The following is a 19,776-nucleotide window of genomic DNA, read 5'->3' on the forward strand; positions in this document are numbered from 1 at the left end:
TGCTATCACTGATAATAACTGATCATTGGAGTCACTAATAACAGTTGAAGCATCTTTCTTGCTAGAGGATCAAGGCACAAATCCTCTAATCATATTGTTCTGCATCAATGGACAAAATTTCAATTCAATGAAGGATTAGTGTCTCATCTTAAGTAGGAAGGTTGAGAAGCTTGCTCTTGTTAGAGTAAGGAAAGTATATGCTCATGGCTAGACTGAAATCTCAGGAAAGGTGAAGTCAATGGTTTCTACAATAAAGCTTCATCTGACAAAAGTTTAGTTATGGAATTAGAAGCTCTCTTCCGTGAACATCAATTCAAGGAACTCTTTTGTAAAAAGGGATTATTGAGAGGACCGCCTCATCTGGAATTTAAAAGGATGATTTATGTGAGGCATGTCAGAAAGAGAAGTCAAAGACAACATCACATCAAAGTAAAAATATACCTTGGTGATGATTGATGACTAATCTTAACACAAATTGTTATTCGTGCGTTCTCAATACAAGACATCACAGATGGTGATTGATCATATCAGAAGATCAAGCTTGTAATAACCCCAATTTTTGGAAATTTTTGAAACCCTTATGAATAGTGTTTTTGCTGAATGAGAAAACTTTTCATGCCACACTATGTAGGGGTTCTGTTATGGATATTCTGAGATTTTATTAGTACTCTACATGGTATATAAGTGTATGTAAAGATCGTCAGAATCCAATTCCGAACACTTTGATTTTTCCCGAAAATCTACCAGATACAGAAAGAATTGAGTATAAGATAACAGAATAAAAAGGATTTAAATTCAAGGATTATAAGAGAGGATCATGAAAGGAATATAATGTATTGAGAAAGGTTAAAGAAACCTAAGTAATAAGATCCCGAGTATGATCCCTCAAACGATAAACGAAAACGAAAGTTAAGCGAACCGTATAACAGATCAGCGGTCATTAGGCAAACAATTAGGAAGTTAATCAAAGGGATTAGTGGGGATGATGTAATCCGACCAATAGAAAGAGGACAAGGAGGGGAGGATGACATCATGAGGATGACACAAGCATGACATGGGAAGGAAGGAGGTGTGGTGGCTTTTTAACCACACAAATTCAAGGGCAACAAGGTAATTGACTAAATCAAACACAAAAACAAATCAACCAAGCCAAGCAAAATCATTTTTTCATCAAAATCAAAAAGAACCAAGGCTTGTTCTTGAAGAGCTCTCGGCTTTTTACTATTCAAAAGAGCAAGAAATTCAAAATCAAAGATCCAAGCTTCCTAAATTGGTGAGTTAATTCCCTAATCATCTTCATGCTTAGTTAGGGCTATATCATGAGTTTAAGCCATCAATTCCTTCTCCATCTTCTTCACTTAATCAAAGAAGAAGACTATGAATAGTGTTTTCAAGTTTTTAACTTGAAGTTTTTCTTGTTTTCCTTGAAGATCCAAGCATTCCTAAGACTTCTCAAAGCTTCTTAAGGCTTCCTAGCTCCTCCCACCACTTCAAGGAAGGTATACCATCTCCAAACCCTAGATTCCTATGTATTATAAGATGATTTTGATTAGTAGGATGATATTGTAGCTTGTTGTTGTGATTAGAGTTTGGGAATTGAAATGGTAGTGAAATGGAATGGTAAATGTTGTGGTTTTGATTAAAAGAACTTAAGTATGGTTAAAGTTAAGCTTAGGCATAAGTATGAATGTTAAAATTGAATTGGTTGGGGTTGTTATGATGTGATAAGGATGGATGTTGGTTGTATGTTGGATTTGAGGTTGAATTGGGAGGGTTTTGAATGGTTTAAAATATTGGAAATCGCGTAAACATAGCCGTCGTAACGTCCGATTTTCTTTGGACTGTTTTTGTGCATAGCATTAGGACCCGAGAACCCCCTGCTAGATTATGACCACTGCCATGTTTAGATAGCTCATGTTACGAGCTTCGTTTTGATATGTAGTTCATTCGATTCCGATGCACGGTTTAGGAGAAACGACCGTTTCAAGTAACGGCGTTTCGCGAACGAAACTTTTTCCCTCGCCTTACTTTGAAACATAGGTTAAAGACCAAAAAGGGTTAATTAATGCATGAAACATTTATGGTAAGTGTGTTAGGCAGTTGGTAAGACACTCGCGAAGGAATTGCCTTAAAACTCGTAAAGGTTAAATTATTAAAAATGGTGGAGCCGAGGGTACCCGGGTGACTTAAGCAAATCAGTAAGCGCAAAACAAGCGTTAGAGTCTAAGTTAGTTAAAGAATAGATTTACAAGTGACTTTGGTTTAATTCCAACTTACTTGTTGTTTATAGGTTACCAGACTCGTCCCGAGCCTTTTATCACCCCAAGTCGCTCAGACAAGTTTTCTATCCGTTATACTGTTGTTGTGATGTATACTCTTGTATATGCATTATCTTGCGATAGCTGCATGATGTTTATATTAGCAAATGTTGCAATATATTGAAGCATGCTGCTATGGTATATATATGCATGCCTGTTTCATATTCTTTCCATATATAATTGTTGATTCAGTTGATAATACCTATGCTAGAGGATAGCGGTAATTTGCATATACCCTTAGTATAGGGACCCAAAGGTGAAAACATTTTCTAAAACCGGGAGTCGAGGATCCCGAGTAGATTTTATATATATATATATTTATATATATATGGTTATAGTTTCAAAACTATTAATCGAATAAGGTTTATTCGATAACTTTATATTATTTAATGAATATTATTTCGAATATTCATTCGAGGGCTTATGACTCGGCTTATTTATTTATTGAATATTATTTCGAATATTCATTCGAGGGCTTATGACTCAGCTTATTTTATTTATTGAATATTATTTGAATATTCATTTGAGGATCTATGACTCCGATTATTTGCTGAGATATATTCTTTATTTTATTAAAGAATAAGGTGTCGATAATCAAACTCACTTTTGATTATTCAAATAAAGATAGTACTTTCATATAGGTATATCTTTGGTTATTTAATATTAATTTCAAGTATAAGTTTTAAAACTTCTACTTCAATTATTTTTATAAAGATTATTCTTTATGGAAATATTATTTAAATAATAATATTCAGATATTTTCTAATATATTGGGACTGATTTATTTTGTTAAATCAGCATCACTCCAAACATTCTTAAAAATGTTTTGCGAGTCTTCAAAATGATTTTTAAAAGTTAGAGCGGATCCCAAAACTCATTTTTATATTTAAGATCCTCCTTTCGAAGGGGATTTAAATACTCGCTCAAAACCTGAGGGATCCGGCTCTGTGGTGTGTTTTATATTCGCAACAAGGTTGCTGTTTTGTTAAATGAATCGATTACTTACCCAACACTCGGGAAGTAAAATTCTTGGAACAAGTTAATCCATTAACAGGCATCGCCTGGGAAATATCGGTGAGTTCTCCTTTCCAACTAGATACGACTTCTTGGTGGAGCCGTATCAACAAGTTTCTACTTGGGGAAAGGGGGAACGAGCTTTACGTTTCAGAGTCATGGATTTCATCTGAACTAGGAGTGGCGTAAGTGGTCGAGTGGCGCCGGCCCAGCCTTATTATATTGGCCCAAATGGCCTGGAAGTTCTGCTAAGGCGGTCCATTCCTTAGGAGTTCAGTGTTCGGTTGACAAGTAAATCCGACAGGTTCTCCTCTACATGTAGAAAATGGTGGGGTTGTACTACTACGACTGATCATCGTAAGTGGTCTTCCTGGCGCGGCAAACTCCCGTAATGAGTTCATCATCCAATTGGATATTTCTGCAACACTACCCAGAGCACTTCGATAGAAAGGCTACGGTTGGGCGATTGTTGAGTGTTGGTGATAAGTGGCATTTTATACCACTTAGAACGTCTTAAAATGGCTTAAATTGGTGTCTTGAAATCAAGTATTTTGTGTATTTAATGCGTTTTTCTAGTGTTTATGCATTTCAGGGTATTAGTTGCATTTCGGAGGAGGAATCATCAAGAATAAGCCTTGGCATGTGTTCACCATTGCGAGAGGAAAAGAACGGGCAGATTACGGCGAAGAAACGGAGCAAACCTGGAAATTTTCCAGTAGGGTCCTGCGCGCCCGCGCAGCAATGCTGAGCGGCCGCGCAGCAGCCTTGCGCGCCCGCGCAGAAATGCTGAGCGGCCGCGCAGGGTCGGGGAAAATAATATATTGTTTTAGACTTCTACTTCTGTTTGGCTTCCAACTTCTATGTAATCTGAGTTTTATGGGACTATTATATAAGTAGATTTGAGACGTTTTTCACAGAGAATTAAGAGGAGATTATGTTTTAGATTGTGTTTTTGCTAGAAGCGAAGGAGATAAGGAAGAAGACCGATTTAGCACATCGCAACGTAGAGGAAGCATATATTCTTGTGATTCTTGTTTCGTTGTAACGTTGGATGCTAGTTTTCTTGCTTTGACTTATTTACTCTTGTGACGTACTCTGTTTTAATATAATTAGTTTAGTTATTATTTTCTTGTGTTTGTTATCATGATTTCATATGAACCCATGATGGCGATAAGTTCTATTATGGGCTAATCGTGATCATGGGGTTGCAACGGATTTATTATGGAATTCTTTAGTTAATTGTTTAATACTTTAGTATGTGATGATTGCATGATATCTAGTATTGGTTGTGTGTATTCGTCTTATGTGCGTCGCGAACATATAAGATAGGGTGTTAATCTCTTGTGAAGCGACGGTGGATCTTGAGATTTAGAATTTGCCATGCTAGCGTAGGTTCGTGTACATTGTGCATGATTAGTGGGTAACTCTAACAGTTTTATTTGCCCTATGTAATCAAAAGGAATAACTTGTGCTTAAATCATTGTGTTGTCAATTTCTGTAGACATATAGGAACTCAACATAATTGATGACTATTCAATTTCTATCTTAATTGTGGATGTTTGGTAGAATGGTATTAGTACAATGAAAGTTGGCTTTTATCAGTTTTGTGCTATTCGATTAATATCATCACTGTCACATGCTAAAGGTAATAACAATGGCTATAGAAGGAAGTAATAATGAAGTTGTGATCTCATGAGTGTTTTATTATTGATAAATTGAAGTGTTAGTTAAGTGGTTAATTAAGTAGTTAATTATAGTTAATATTTAATCAACAATTTTAAGTGTTATCTTAACATTGAGAAGTAATCATACATTGGTGAGTGAGTTAAATTAGACAATAAATTAGTCTGAGTCTCTGAGGGAACGAACTAGAAAGTATTCTATATTACTTGCGAACGCGTATACTTGCGTGAATATTAGTGCGTGATTTCGCCCTAACAAGTTTTTGGTGCCGCTGCCGGGGACTCGGCGTATTTGTTTAGTTTATGTACTTACCATCATTGGTCATTAGGACTCAGTGATTAGGACGTAGTAGTTAATTACTCTTTTCGGTTGTGTTTCAGGTACTTTAGCAAGCGTTTATGCAAACTCGTTCTCGTGCTCGCAAGAGGACCTTAGATACAGCTGAAGGAAAAGACGAAGTTCTTGATACACCGGAGAAGTTAGATTTTGAGGATTCGGATTCAGGAACTGAGCAGAAAGAACCAGTAAACATGGGAGATCATATTGTTCAAGCTGATCCAGCTCTTATGGATTTTTCTCGGCCTAAAATTGATGACATTCAGTCAAGCATCCTTCATCCGGCTATTCAAGCTAACACCTTTGAAATCAAGCCGGGCACTATTCAGATGGTGAAAAATTCTGTTTCTTTTGGAGGAGCGGCAACTGAAGACCCCAACATGCACATAAGGAATTTTGTCGAGATCTGCAGCACTTTTAAGTATAATGGCGTGATTGATGATGCTATCAAGTTGAGGCTTTTCCCATTCTCACTGAGGGATAAGGCTAAAGACTGGTTACATTCTGAACCAGCTGGGTCAATCACTACGTGGCAAGATCTTGCGCAAAAGTTTCTGGTGAAGTTTTATCCAATGGCAAAGACTGCTGCTATGAGGAGTGCTCTTACTCAGTTTGCGCAGCAACCTACAGAATCTATGTGCGAGGCTTGGGAACGCTACAAGGAAATGTTGAGAAAATGTCCACATCATGGAATGCCGGATTGGATGGTAATCACTGGTTTTTATAATGGTTTGGGGGCTCAATCTCGGCCCATGCTCGATGCAGCAGCTGGAGGTGCCTTATGGGCTAAAAGCTATACTGAGGCGTACAATCTTATTGAGACGATGGCTGCAAATGAGCATCAAAACCCAACTCAGAGGATGACATCAGGCAAGGTAGCAGGTATTCTGGAAGTTGATGCAGCCACCGCTATTGCAGCCCAGCTCCAAGCGCTATCAATGAAGGTTGATTCTTTGGCTACGTATGGAGTTAATCAAATAGCTATGGTTTGTGAGCTTTGTGCAGGTTCTCATGCTATGGATCAGTGTTCTCTTGTCAACGAATCTGTTCAGTATGTGAATAATTATCAGCGACAACAGAAGCCTGTGCCAGCGACCTATCATCCTAACAACAGAAATCATCCAAATTTCAGCTGGGGAAATAATCAGAATGCTATTCAGCCACCATATCATCAAGGAGTGAGTAAACAGTTTAACCCACCTGGATTCCAGCAACCACAACAGTATGCTACAAGACAATCATATCCTCAACAGGGAAGTGCAGCTGCACCTACTAGTGCTGATTTTGAGGAACTTAAGCTGTTGTGCAAGAGTCAGGCGGTTTCTATCAAGACCTTGGAAAATCAAATCGGTCAATTAGCCAATGTAGTGCTCAATCGTCAACCTGGCACTCTTCCCAGTGACACGGAAGTACCAGGCAGGAAGGAAGCTAAAGAGCAAGTCAAGGCTATTACCTTAAGGTCTGGAAAAGTAGCTGATGCTGAAAAGGCAAAAGAAGTCGAAGCTGAAGTTCGAGATGAAGAATCTAAGCAAAGGGAGAAAGCGGCGGAACCAAGGAAGACTACTGTTGAACACACTCTGCCTGAGGCTAATACAGGGGAGAAACAGCTCTATCCTCCACCACCTTTTCCTAAGAGATTGCAGCAACAAAAGCTGGATAGACAGTTCGGGAAGTTTCTGGAGGTGTTCAAGAAACTTCACATCAATATACCTTTCGCTGAGGCTCTGGAACAAATACCTAGTTATGCGAAGTTTATGAAGACTATTCTTTTAAGGAAGGTGAAACTGGATGACCTTGAAACCGTTGCTCTCACAGAAGAATGCAACGCGGTTCTGTAACAAAAGTTACCACCAAAACTGAAAGATCCAGGAAGCTTCACCATTCCTTGCACCATTGGCAATCTAACTTTTGACAAGTGCCTTTGTGATTTGGGAGCAAGCATTAATCTGATGCCGTTGTCGATCTTTAAAAAGCTGGACCTACCTGATCCAAAACCCACATACATGTCGCTACAATTGGCGGACCGTTCCATTACTTACCCAAGGGGCATAGTTGAGGATGTGCTCGTCAAGGTGGATAAGCTCTTCTTTCCTGCTGATTTTGTTATTCTGGATTTTGAGGAAGATAAAAAGATTCCCATAATCTTGGGGAGGCCTTTCTTGGCGACTGGCCGTACCTTGATAGATGTACAAAAAGGAGAACTTACTATGCGGGTTCAAGATCAGGATGTGACCTTCAACGTATTCAAGGCAATGAAATTCCCTACAGAAGATGAGGAGTGCTTAAAAGTGGATGTGATTGATTCTGCGGTTACTTCGGAACTCGATCACATGCTAATGTCTGATGCATTGGAAAAGGCCTTAGTGGGGGAATTTGACAGTGATGATGAAGATAGCAACGAGCAATTACAATATCTGAACGCTTCTCCCTGGAAGCGAAAGCTAGATATACCATTTGAATCTCTTGGTACTTCTGACCTCAAGAACGCCGAAGGGAAGCTCAAACCATCAATAGAGGAAGCGCCTACCTTAGAGCTCAAACCATTACCTGAACACTTGAGGTATGCCTTTTTAGGTGATTCATCTACGTTACCTGTTATTATTTCAGCTGACCTTTCAGGTAGTGAGGAAGACAAGCTCTTAAGGATTTTGAGAGAATTCAAATCGGCTATAGGATGGACTATAGCAGACATCAAGGGGATAAGTCCCTCATATTGTATGCATAAAATTCTGTTAGAGGAAGGTAGTAAGCCAACTGTGGAACAGCAGCGAAGACTGAACCCAATCATGAAGGAGGTGGTGAAGAAAGAAATTCTGAAATGGCTAGATGCAGGCATCATTTATCCTATTTCTGACAGCTCGTGGGTGAGCCCTGTACAATGTGTTCCTAAGAAGGGAGGTATCACTGTGGTCGCAAATGAAAAGAATGAGCTCATCCCTACTCGAACAGTTACAGGATGGAGAGTATGCATGGATTATAGAAAATTGAACAAAGCCACAAGAAAGGATCACTTTCCTCTCCCATTCATTGATCAAATGCTTGACAAATTGGCGGGACATGAGTATTTTTGTCTTCTGGATGGGTATTCCGGGTATAATCAGATTTGTATTGCACCAGAGGATCAGGAAAAGACTACCTTCACTTGTCCATTTGGCACATTTGCTTTTCGAAGAGTTTCGTTTGGGTTATGTGGCGCCCCGGCCACCTTTCAGAGATGTATGATGGCTATATTCTCTGACATGATTGGAAATAACGTCGAAGTGTTCATGGATGACTTCTCCGTCTTTGGACACTCATATGATGAATGCTTGAATAATCTCGCGCCGTACTCAAAAGATGCGTGGAAACTAATTTGGTGCTTAATTCGGAGAAATGTCATTTTATGGTGCGTGAAGGCATTATCCTTGGGCATAAGGTCTCTAGCAAAGGTCTGGAGGTGGACAAGGCCAAGGTGGGAGTCATTGAAAATCTTCCCCCACCTAATTCAGTGAAAGGAATCCGTAGTTTTCTCGGTCATGCGGGTTTTTATCGGCGATTCATCAAGGACTTTTCAAAGATATCTAAGTCGTGCAATTTACTTGAGAAAGATGTGCCTTTCAAATTTGATGATGAATGTTTGGCAGCATTCGAGACTCTCAAGGAGAGTTTGATCATGGCACCAGTTATTACAGCACCAGATTGGACAGAACCGTTTGAGATGATGTGTGATGCGAGTGACTATGCGGTAGGTGCAGTTCTGGGACAGCGCAAGAAAAATCTCTTCCATGTGGTCTACTATGCGAGTAAGACTTTAAATGGGGCCCAATTGAACTACACCACTACTGAGAAGGAGCTTTTGGCTATAGTCTTTGGCTTTGAGAAATTTCGATCTTATCTGCTGGGTACGAAAGTAACAGTATTCACTGATCATGCAGCTATTCGCTATCTGGTTTCTAAGAAGGATTCGAAACCGAGACTCATTCGTTGGGTGCTTTTACTTCAGGAATTTGAGTTAGAGATCAAAGATAGAAAATGTACCGAGAATCAAGTAGCTGACCATCTCTCTAGGTTGGAGAATCCAGATTCTACTTCACAAGATAGGACGTTAATCAATGAATCTTTTCCGGATGAGCAGTTGTTTGTAATTCAGAAGGAAGAACCATGGTTTGCAGATATTGTAAACTATCTTGTCAGTAATATAATGCCTCCTAATTTGACATCCGTGCAAAAGAAGAAGTTTCTGCATGAGGTGAAGTGGTATATGTGGGATGAACCATATTTGTTTAGACAGGGAGCTGACCAGATCATCAGGAGATGTATCCCGTTCTGTGAGACGGAGGGGATATTACGAGACTGCCATTCCACGGTTTATGATGGACACTATGGAGGTGAGAAGACGGCAGCTCGTATTCTGCAAGCAGGTTTTTTCTGGCCTACTTTGTTCAAGGATGCTCATCAGTTTGTTTTAAAGTGTGATCGTTGCCAAAGAGTGGGAAATTTGTCAAGGAAGGATGAGATGCCATTAAATGTGATGCTTGAAGTCGAGGTCTTTGATGTATGGGGAATCGATTTCATGGGGCCTTTTATCTCGTCTTGCAATAATCAGTACATCTTGCTGGCAGTCGATTATGTCTCAAAATGGGTCGAAGTTAAAGCTTTACCGACAAATGATGCAAAGGCAGTGCTAAATTTTCTTCATAAGCAATTTTTCACAAGGTTTGGAACACCTCGGGTAATCATAAGTGATGAAGGATCGCATTTTTGCAACCGTAAGTTCACTTCTATGATGCAGTGTTATAATGTGAATCATCGAGTAGCTACTGCCTATCATCTGCAAACAAATGGTCAAGCGGAAGTGTCTAACAGAGAGATAAAGCGCATTCTAGAGAAGGTTGTTTGTTCGTCAAGGAAGGATTGGTCTTTAAAGCTCGATGAAGCTGTTTGGGCTTACAGAACAGCATACAAAACTCCACTTGGGATGTCACCGTTTCAGTTGGTGTACAGTAAGGGATGTCATCTACCGGCGGAGCTTGAGCATAAGGCCTACTGGGCATTGAAGAAATTGAACCTGGATTTAGATGCAGCTGGTAAGAAAAGAATGCTTCAGCTTAATGAACTTGATGAATTTCGACTTCAAGCGTACGAGAATAACAAAATGTATAAGGAAAAGGTGAAAAGGTGGCACGATAGGAAGCTACATCCTAAGTTGTTTGTGCCAGGGCAACAAGTTCTGTTATTCAACTCTCGGCTCCGACTTTTTCCTGGGAAGTTGAAATCAAGGTGGTCTGGACCTTTTATTGTCAAAACTGTGTTTCCACATGGAGCGGTGGAAATTTTTGAGAATGATTCGGACCAAGCATTCAAGGTTAACGGTCAGCGGTTGAAGCACTACTATGGGGACATGGCAAACCGAGAGGTGGTTAGTGCCATTTTGTTGACTACGTGAGAAAGGAACGGAACGTCAAGCTAATGAAGAAAAAGAAGCGCTGCGTGGGAGGCAACCCATGAATTGTTGTTACAGGAACCCTTAGAAGTTAATAACCTATCCAAAAACACAAAAAAATCAAAAAATAGGGGCTGAAATTTTTTTTTTCCAGAGACCCTCTGCGCGCCCGCGCAGCTATGCTGAGCGGCCGCGCAGCTTTCTGCGCGCCCGCGCAGAAATGCTGAGCGGCCGCGCAGGGGTCGAGTTCCAGAATTTTTTTTACAGTTCAGAAAAAAAAAAAAAACAAAAACACAAAAACCCATTACAGCCCATAAACCCACGAATTCTTTTCGCATTACTCCATGATTTTATCCCTCAACCCCACTCCTAATCTAATTTAACCTACTCCACACCCTATATATACATACACCTATCCTACATATCTCCCACAACTTCCTACACTTAAACCCTCTCATAAACATCAAAAATCAGTTCTTACACACTTTCATTCACAAATCAATGGCACCCAAGAGAGCACGCACTATTGACAGCAGCAGTACAGTTCCTACTGCTGATTCATCAAGGGGTACTGCTGCAAGGCCTCGGTTAACTGACAGAGCCGCGGAGGAGGAGTACACTAGGCTGTTGGGGAAGCCGATTCTGAAAGAGAGGGGGTTTTTACCATCAGGGAGGGATGGTGAGTTGTTGCCCATGATTGCAGAGAAGGGGTGGATAGCTTTTTGTGAGTCACCCGAAGCAGTACCGATGAGTGTTGTTCGCGAGTTCTACGCGAACGCGAAGGCTGAAAAGAATGGGTTTTCTGTAGTTCGGGGGCTGACGGTTGATTATCATCCTGCGGCGATTCGCCGAGTGATTGGACAGCGAGAGAGGAAGCCCGAGGAGGAGAACTGGAATGAAAAGACTGCTGAGGATTTTGACTTGGATTTGATTTGTGCGACTCTCTGTCGACCGGGCACAGTTTGGAACCGCAGTCCAGCCAATAATGAGTATCGTCACTTTCCGGTGATCGCCATGAACAGGTATGCCCGTGCATGGAACGCATTTATATGTGCTAATATTTTGCCTTCTTCACATGCACACGAGGTCACAGTTGAGAGAGCACAGTTGTTGTGGGGAATTCTGAATGAGGAATACTATGTGGACCTTGGTGAGTTTATCTACCAAGGAATTCTGAAGTTTTTGAGGGGAGCAAAGCATATGAACATCCCTTATGCATCCACGGTTACAAAGCTATGCCGTGCAGTAGGAGTGAACTGGCCGGCTCATGAGCAGTTGCAGTTGCCAGCAACTCCTATAGATTCTGGCACTCTGAATGGGATGCAGGAGTGGACCGGTGGTGAGCCTGAGGAGCATGGGCTGGGTTATCGTCTTCCAGGAGGGCGTCCAGCACGAGGTGCTACTATGGCCAGGCCAGGGCGTGGTGAGGCTAGTTCTTCGAGAGCTCAGGAGGGTGCTGGGATGGGTGATGCCCAGTATAGGAGGCTTTCACGGCGGATGGATGCCATGTATGAGACGCAGAGCAGGTTTGCTCAGGAGCTCACCCTTGCGTTAGGGACTGCTTTTCGAGGCCTTGGAGCTGATATCCAGTGGCCAGTTTTTGGTGAGGACTCTGCATACCCGCCGCCTGATACTCCACCCACTGAGGGTGATGATGATGATGACTCCGAGTAGGTATACCCTGTGTTCCTTTCTACTACCTTCACTGGGGATAGTGAAGATTTTAAGTTTGGGGGTGGTAGTTAAGGAATATTTTGTGTGTGTCATATAGTTGCATATTCATGATAGTTAGTTCATATAGTTGCATAATTTTTGTCATATAGTTTTTTTATATATAGCTTTATTTGTTGTCATATCATATAGCTCATGCATATACCATGATCCCTTTTGCAATGATTTATCGACTGAATTGTGATATTGATGCGAGTGTAGTGATAGCATTAAAGTGATATTAAGTTGTGTAGGTTGATATGCATGCTAGAAGCACTGGTATTGTCACTAAGTCTTAGAGAATGCTGAAGGACTAGATTGTTGTTATGATCTGATTATTTTCGAGGATAATCTATTTATTATGCTTAGAATTTGATAATAGGTTCTTAGTGGTAAAGGCATGAAAAAGAAAAAAAAATGGAGTAAAAATGGAATTTATTGCTAGTTGTGGCTAGGCGTCAAATGGCTAGTAGCCGGCTCGCATGTTATGCGAGTAGTCTAGGGTTGAGCAAGATGGAGCGAAACGCACTTGCTCAGAGTTAAAAAAAAAAAAAAATTAAATTTTTTTTTTGCGTAATTGATCAAGAGTGGGCTCTTTGGTATTCGAGTTATTAAGTTCTTAGGGGACTTTGTGCCTAGTGACCTAAGGCTTTTAGAGTCTGGGATCCGCTAACCTAACGCTCGTTACATGGATACCATTGTATAAGTCTTTTGTGGACCTCACTCATTGCACGGTCAAATAAGCATTTGCGTTGTAAATAAAAAGCACGATTCCGTAGTAAGCTCCAAAGTTCTTGTAGAGTTGTATATCACTTTGTGCCTAGAATTTTTATTCTTTGTATAATCATAGGATTGCCTTGAGGATAGTCTAGTCATAGTAATTGGTCTAGTTCTGAAGCATATCTGTTAAGCATTTGCACACACCACGTTTCTGGCGGTATGTCCGTTTGCATGAGTTTCTTGATCTTTAGTGTCTAACTGCATTCGTTGAGACGTGACAATTTGGTTGGTTAATTGTAGTAAGGGGGATCGTTGCATTTTCATATAGATTGCATTCATGCATATTTTTATTTGTTTTTGAGTCTGTGACGCTTGAGGACAAGCATCGATTTAAGTTTGGGGGTGTGATAAGTGGCATTTTATACCACTTAGAACGTCTTAAAATGGCTTAAATTGGTGTCTTGAAATCAAGTATTTTGTGTATTTGATTCGTTTTTCTAGTGTTTATGCATTTCAGGGTATTAGTTGCATTTCGGAGGAGGAATCATCAAGAATAAGCCTTGGCATGTGTTCACCATTACGAGAGGAAAAGAACGGGCAGATTACGGCGAAGAAACGGAGCAAACCTGGAAATTTTCCAGTAGGGTCCTGCGCGCCCGCGCAGCAATGCTGAGCGGCCGCGCAGCAGCCTTGCGCGCCCGCGCAGAAATGCTGAGCGGCCGCGCAGGGTCGGGGAAAATAATATATTGTTTTAGACTTCTACTTCTGTTTGGCTTCCAACTTCTATGTAATCTGAGTTTTATGGGACTATTATATAAGTAGATTTGAGACGTTTTTCACAGAGAATTAAGAGGAGATTATGTTTTAGATTGTGTTTTTGCTAGAAGCGAAGGAGATAAGGAAGAAGACCGATTTAGCACATCGCAACGTAGAGGAAGCATATATTCTTGTGATTCTTGTTTCGTTGTAACGTTGGATGCTAGTTTTCTTGCTTTGACTTATTTACTCTTGTGACGTACTCTGTTTTAATATAATTAGTTTAGTTATTATTTTCTTGTGTTTGTTATCATGATTTCATATGAACCCATGATGGCGATAAGTTCTATTATGGGCTAATCGTGATCATGGGGTTGCAACGGATTTATTATGGAATTCTTTAGTTAATTGTTTAATACTTTAGTATGTGATGATTGTATGATATCTAGTATTGGTTGTGCGTATTCGTCTTATGTGCGTTGCGAACATATAAGATAGGGTGTTAATCTCTTGTGAAGCGACGGTGGATCTTGAGATTTAGAATTTGCCATTCTAGCGTAGGTTCGTGTACATTGTGCATGATTAGTGGGTAACTCTAACAGTTTTATTTGCCCTATGTAATCAAAAGGAATAACTTGTGCTTAAATCGTTGTGTTGTCAATTTCTGTAGACATATAGGAACTCAACATAATTGATGACTATTCAATTTCTATCTTAATTGTGGATGTTTGGTAGAATGGTATTAGTACAATGAAAGTTGGCTTTTATCAGTTTTGTGTTATTCGATTAATATCATCACTGTCACATGCTAAAGGTAATAACAATGGCTATAGAAGGAAGTAATAATGAAGTTGTGATCTCATGAGTGTTTTATTATTGATAAATTGAAGTGTTAGTTAAGTGGTTAATTAAGTAGTTAATTATAGTTAATATTTAATCAACAATTTTAAGTGTTATCTTAACATTGAGAAGTAATCATACATTGGTGAGTGAGTTAAATTAGACAATAAATTAGTCTGAGTCTCTGAGGGAACGAACTAGAAAGTATTCTATATTACTTGCGAACGCGTATACTTGCGTGAATATTAGTGCGTGATTTCGCCCTAACAGTTGGCAGGGTCAAGTTTTCAAAAATGATGTTTGCATCAAATGAAGTATCTCGTAACTTCATTTTATTTTGATGATATTTTAAAGATTTAATCTATTCAAATCTGGTCTTGTAGTCTCATCTACGTGATGAACTGTTGAAAGCTCATTATACTTTGGACAGTGGTAGTTCAAGTAGCTTTATAAATGATATAAGTATAGTGAAGTATTTGGTAACTTCATCCCTTGTTTTTACTTATATCTAGTAAGTAATTATCTTACTCATGATAAAAGATTCTAGTAAGTATCCATTAGATACTTATATTATTGTTATCACTATATATTATCTTGCGAGCTGTAAGGCTCACTCTTGCTTTATTTCTTCATCACACAACAACAGTTAGGAAAGATGGCCAGACTCCAGCAGACCCAGCGCAAGCGCGTGGGAAGCGTCCCGCATCTTCCCGATGATGTTGTGGCTGCTATAGCTGCAGAGGTAGATCTATTGGTAGATCAGGCATTCTATTTTTGAGAATCAAATTATGTATAATTATAACTTGTGGCAGATAATGGCAATTAACTGTAAATTTATCAAGTAATCATTTTGGGTTGTAATAACTTTTAAATTGTGGATTCAAAGACTTGTACTTATTTAAATTTCATCTCTGAGACTATAACGGGTGTGGTGTGTGTTAGTGTGGGGTCACAGCATAAGGTTATTATTATTAATTAAGTGAAGTGATATTGTGGAAAGAAAGACCGTGACGACCCGGATCCCCGACCCCGGATCTGGGGGTGTTACAAAGCTGGAAGCGACTATAAAAGAAATGATCTTGTGATCAGATAATGGGACTGAATTCAAGAAGTTGTTCTGATTAATATCTGTAACATCAAGAATATTTTGAGACATATTCAGCACTGGAAGCTCCGTGTCAAAATGGAGTGGTACAAGGGAAGAACCAGAACTTGATTAAAGCAACAAGGGAAATATTAAGTTAATCAAGACTTTCTAAATACCAAAGGGCTGGAGCAATCAATGCAGTTTGCAATAAGTAAGATCAAGCCTTGATCAGGATGTATTCATGAAGACCACTAATAAGTTAATGGCCAATAGAAGCAAACACTGGATAACCTGAAAGTGTTTGGAGAGAATGTTCTACAGAAGCAAACAATGAAATGTTTTCAGTTGTTTGAAGACCTTGGCATTTGCAGCTAAGACTTGTTAGGATATTTTTTCATGGCTACTCAGTGGAGTCTACAACCTTTAAGGCATTTGTGGTTGTTCAACAGAAGATGATTGAAAGTCTAAGTGCACAGATCAACAACTCCATGCTCTAAGCTATTACAGGAGAAATTAATGGTATTGATAATTCATATCGAAGCAATGGAATGGCAGTGTATAACGCAACTCATTATTTTAATGAAGCCAGTCAGCAATGGTAAGGATTTTCAGGAAATCCCAGAAACAGCTTAAGGGGAGCAAAAGAATGATCAACTAGTCAGACATAATACCACATTGAAAATCAGAGGACACTAAAGAACATATCTACTGAGACAAAGGGTTTGATGTCAATATTAATCCCAGAGTCTAGTTCTTAAGTGATCCAGATGGTGGAGTAATTATTAGCAGGGCTACTGAGTATGAACGATTAATTCTCTAGTTTTCTATTTGAAGAAGAAACTAAGAAAGTTACAGAAGCTCTAATAGATCCAGATTGATTGGGAGATTGCAAAGCAAGATGAACTCAATCAGTCAGCAAACAGATTGTAGGAAGCGTGTATCCAAACCAAATGATAATTTTGTAATTGGTACAAGGATAACCAGAAGTCAAAACTGGATGGCAATGGCATTGTTGCGAGGGACAAGGCCAAACTGGATGCTAGGTTATTATCAGGAAGCAGTATCTAACAAAAAGTACCAGTGACGAGACTTGAGGATATTACGACATATCAGGCACCTGATGCATATTCAAACTTGGAATTGGACTCTAGTAGATGTGTACAAGTGCATTTCTGGTTGGTGAGTCAAAAGAGGAAGTCAATGCACAACAGTTCATGGACTTTGCAGTTGTAGATCTATTGGACTATGTATATCTCTTCTTCACAAGCTCACTTCAGGTTGGTATGAACTAGTATACCACTCAAGAAATCGTCAAAGACATGGTATGAGACTCTAACTGAATTTACAGTTAAATATGAACTAGTAGAGTCGTCATATTAATAACTCTCTTATCACTAGGCACAAATATAATATTATATATATGTAGTGATATAATGTTCTCAAGATGCCAAAGTGCAAGGTTCCAAATGGATCCTAGAGAATCCAATCGTATAGCTATTAATAGGATTATTAGATATCTTAAGGGACTATCAACTCTTGGAGTAAAGTATCCAAAAGATATTATGCTTAACATGTTTGGTTATAGAGATATAGATTACACAGGTTGTAAGAAAGACAGGAGAAATGTATTAAATCACTTGTTAAAGTTAATTTTTCAAGATTGGTTTGTAAGTGTGGGATATCATTCATTGCATATTGGATGGAAATCCCATCTGTAGGGAATTCTTAATATAAGTTCACAAGTATTAAATCTTCAATATTTACAGGACTTGTGAATTTATCAGTAATCCAGTACCTCGTACTTAGTGCTACTATCTTGATTATCATGATTACAATGTCATATACATTTGTGGTAGTTAAGTATTATAGCATTAAGTTTGAATGGTATTTTAATTGATTTAAATTATGACTGTAGACAATTCCATTCCATATCAGTCTCATAATTTAAATTATATTAAAATAATATGCAACATAGTTATTTGTATCATGTATTAATAATTGTCATACTTTTAGTATTAGTGATATTATTTAGAATTTTTGTTCTAAGTAATCAATGCTTATTTCTACACTAATATTGAATATTGAAGTATTTTCTAAGTTATGTGTATAAAACTCTCAATATTTTATATGCTTATAAAGTATTTCTAAAATTACTAAATCCAGATAGTGATTGCCATGTATATAAGTCATATATCCTATCGGTGATTATTCAAGGATAACTATAAATATTTAAGTGTTAGTATCTAACTCATAGATATTTAGTATTTATTTATTTAGTATTTATTTTGGGTAGTTTGTTTTATAGAAATTGAAGCAATTCAATGATTTTATTTGCTCCATGATTCAAACTAACTTAAAATAAATAAGCAACATGATTAATTATAACTAAATCTGTCAACAATTGATATCTAGTATATTGATTGTAACTTATGTGTTATAAGTTAATTATGAGATATTGGTTTTAGTGAATTTAGCAATGTTCACGTCTCAAGAATTCACTGAAATCAGAATCATGATTGTAACATGATTAGTTGTATGCTAATTTTTGACTTATATCAGTTAATGATATTTAGTTAAGAGTTTAACTATGAACTAATGTGAAGTATTAGTATTTTTGACATTACTTAAAACTCCTCTAAGTAATCAATACTTATCCTCAGTCACTTATACTAATATAAAAAGTGTAAAAATCTTTCTTAAGTACAACTATGGTCAATATGGATAATACTTTATTAAAAGTAACCATAAGTTGTCAACTTACAATAATTTTTATACTTATTTGCAAATTCCTAAATACTTTGATAATAGATGCCATAATCAGTGGATCAAAGTATATGGAACTTAGAATATTTTTCTAAGATTGCAAACAAGATAATGTTGGTTAATGTTGCTTTATTTATCAAACCAGTATTGTTTGAGATATTACACTTATTAGAAGTTAACAATTGTATATAATATGAAATTGAATGCTAATGTCTATTTGATAGATAATTGGTATTTAATTCACTGATATCTTATTTTAATATTTGAATTATAATGTTAGACGATTCCATGTCATATCAGTTTTATGATTTAAATTATATTAAAATAAAGTGCAACATAATTATTGGTATCTAAAGTACTTGAAAAGTATCAGTCAATAATATATTGTTAATATTTTATTGCGAATAATTGTGAGATTCTAAGTTCTAGTGAATTTATATGAGTTACTATATCTGACAGATTCACTACAATTTGAAATCAGTAGCATAATCATTCTTATTAAGATTATTTATCAACAAACAATGTTGTTGATTATAATTTTATAAAGATAGATTATTGAGCTTTTGACATGAATGACAATTGCTTAGACTTTACCCTAAGTGATCAATGCTTTAACAAAAACTCATTCATATTGAAAGACAAAATCTTTCTTTCTCTTCTTAATATTATTATATCCTCAGTCTGAGTCTTTTTAAATCATTTATCTTTTAGGCATAAAAATAGACTTATGCACTTAAATAGTTTTTAAGAGAAAAATCAAATTTCTTTCTACAGTGGTGATTGCTTATTTTATTAAAATATTTTTGAAATCACTATTGTACATCATTTCTCTCAAAAGATTAAATGCATGATTTTCATTCATTATATATTCATGTGCATTCTATCTTTTTTGTGCTAATGTTTGATAATGCAAGATCAGCCTCCAATGGCCTTCTTTCATTTGATAGTCATGAGGTTGAAAACGCACAACTTCTATCCCAGACTGTAAAGACAAACACAGAAACATAACCAACCAACACTCTCTTACCACTAAAATGAAGTATGAATGAGCGTGAGGGAGAAAGTGCATTAGTGCACCACATAATGAAGGTTCCGAAGTCAACCCAGCAGCTCGGTCTCCTACAAAG

The 19,776-nt window shown here is 37.9% G+C and overlaps 1 non-coding gene across 1 annotated transcript; it reads right to left on the minus strand.

The window, feature by feature from the left end:
- Positions 1-5,938: 5,938 nt before the first annotated feature.
- On the minus strand, positions 5,939-6,045 carry LOC141687869 (small nucleolar RNA R71). Its single transcript, XR_012561348.1, has one exon. It is a non-coding gene; the product is annotated as a small nucleolar RNA R71 (small nucleolar RNA).
- Positions 6,046-19,776: the final 13,731 nt, after the last annotated feature.

Source organism: Apium graveolens, chromosome 9, assembly GCF_009905375.1.
Source record: "Apium graveolens cultivar Ventura chromosome 9, ASM990537v1, whole genome shotgun sequence".
NCBI lineage: Eukaryota > Viridiplantae > Streptophyta > Magnoliopsida > Apiales > Apiaceae > Apium > Apium graveolens.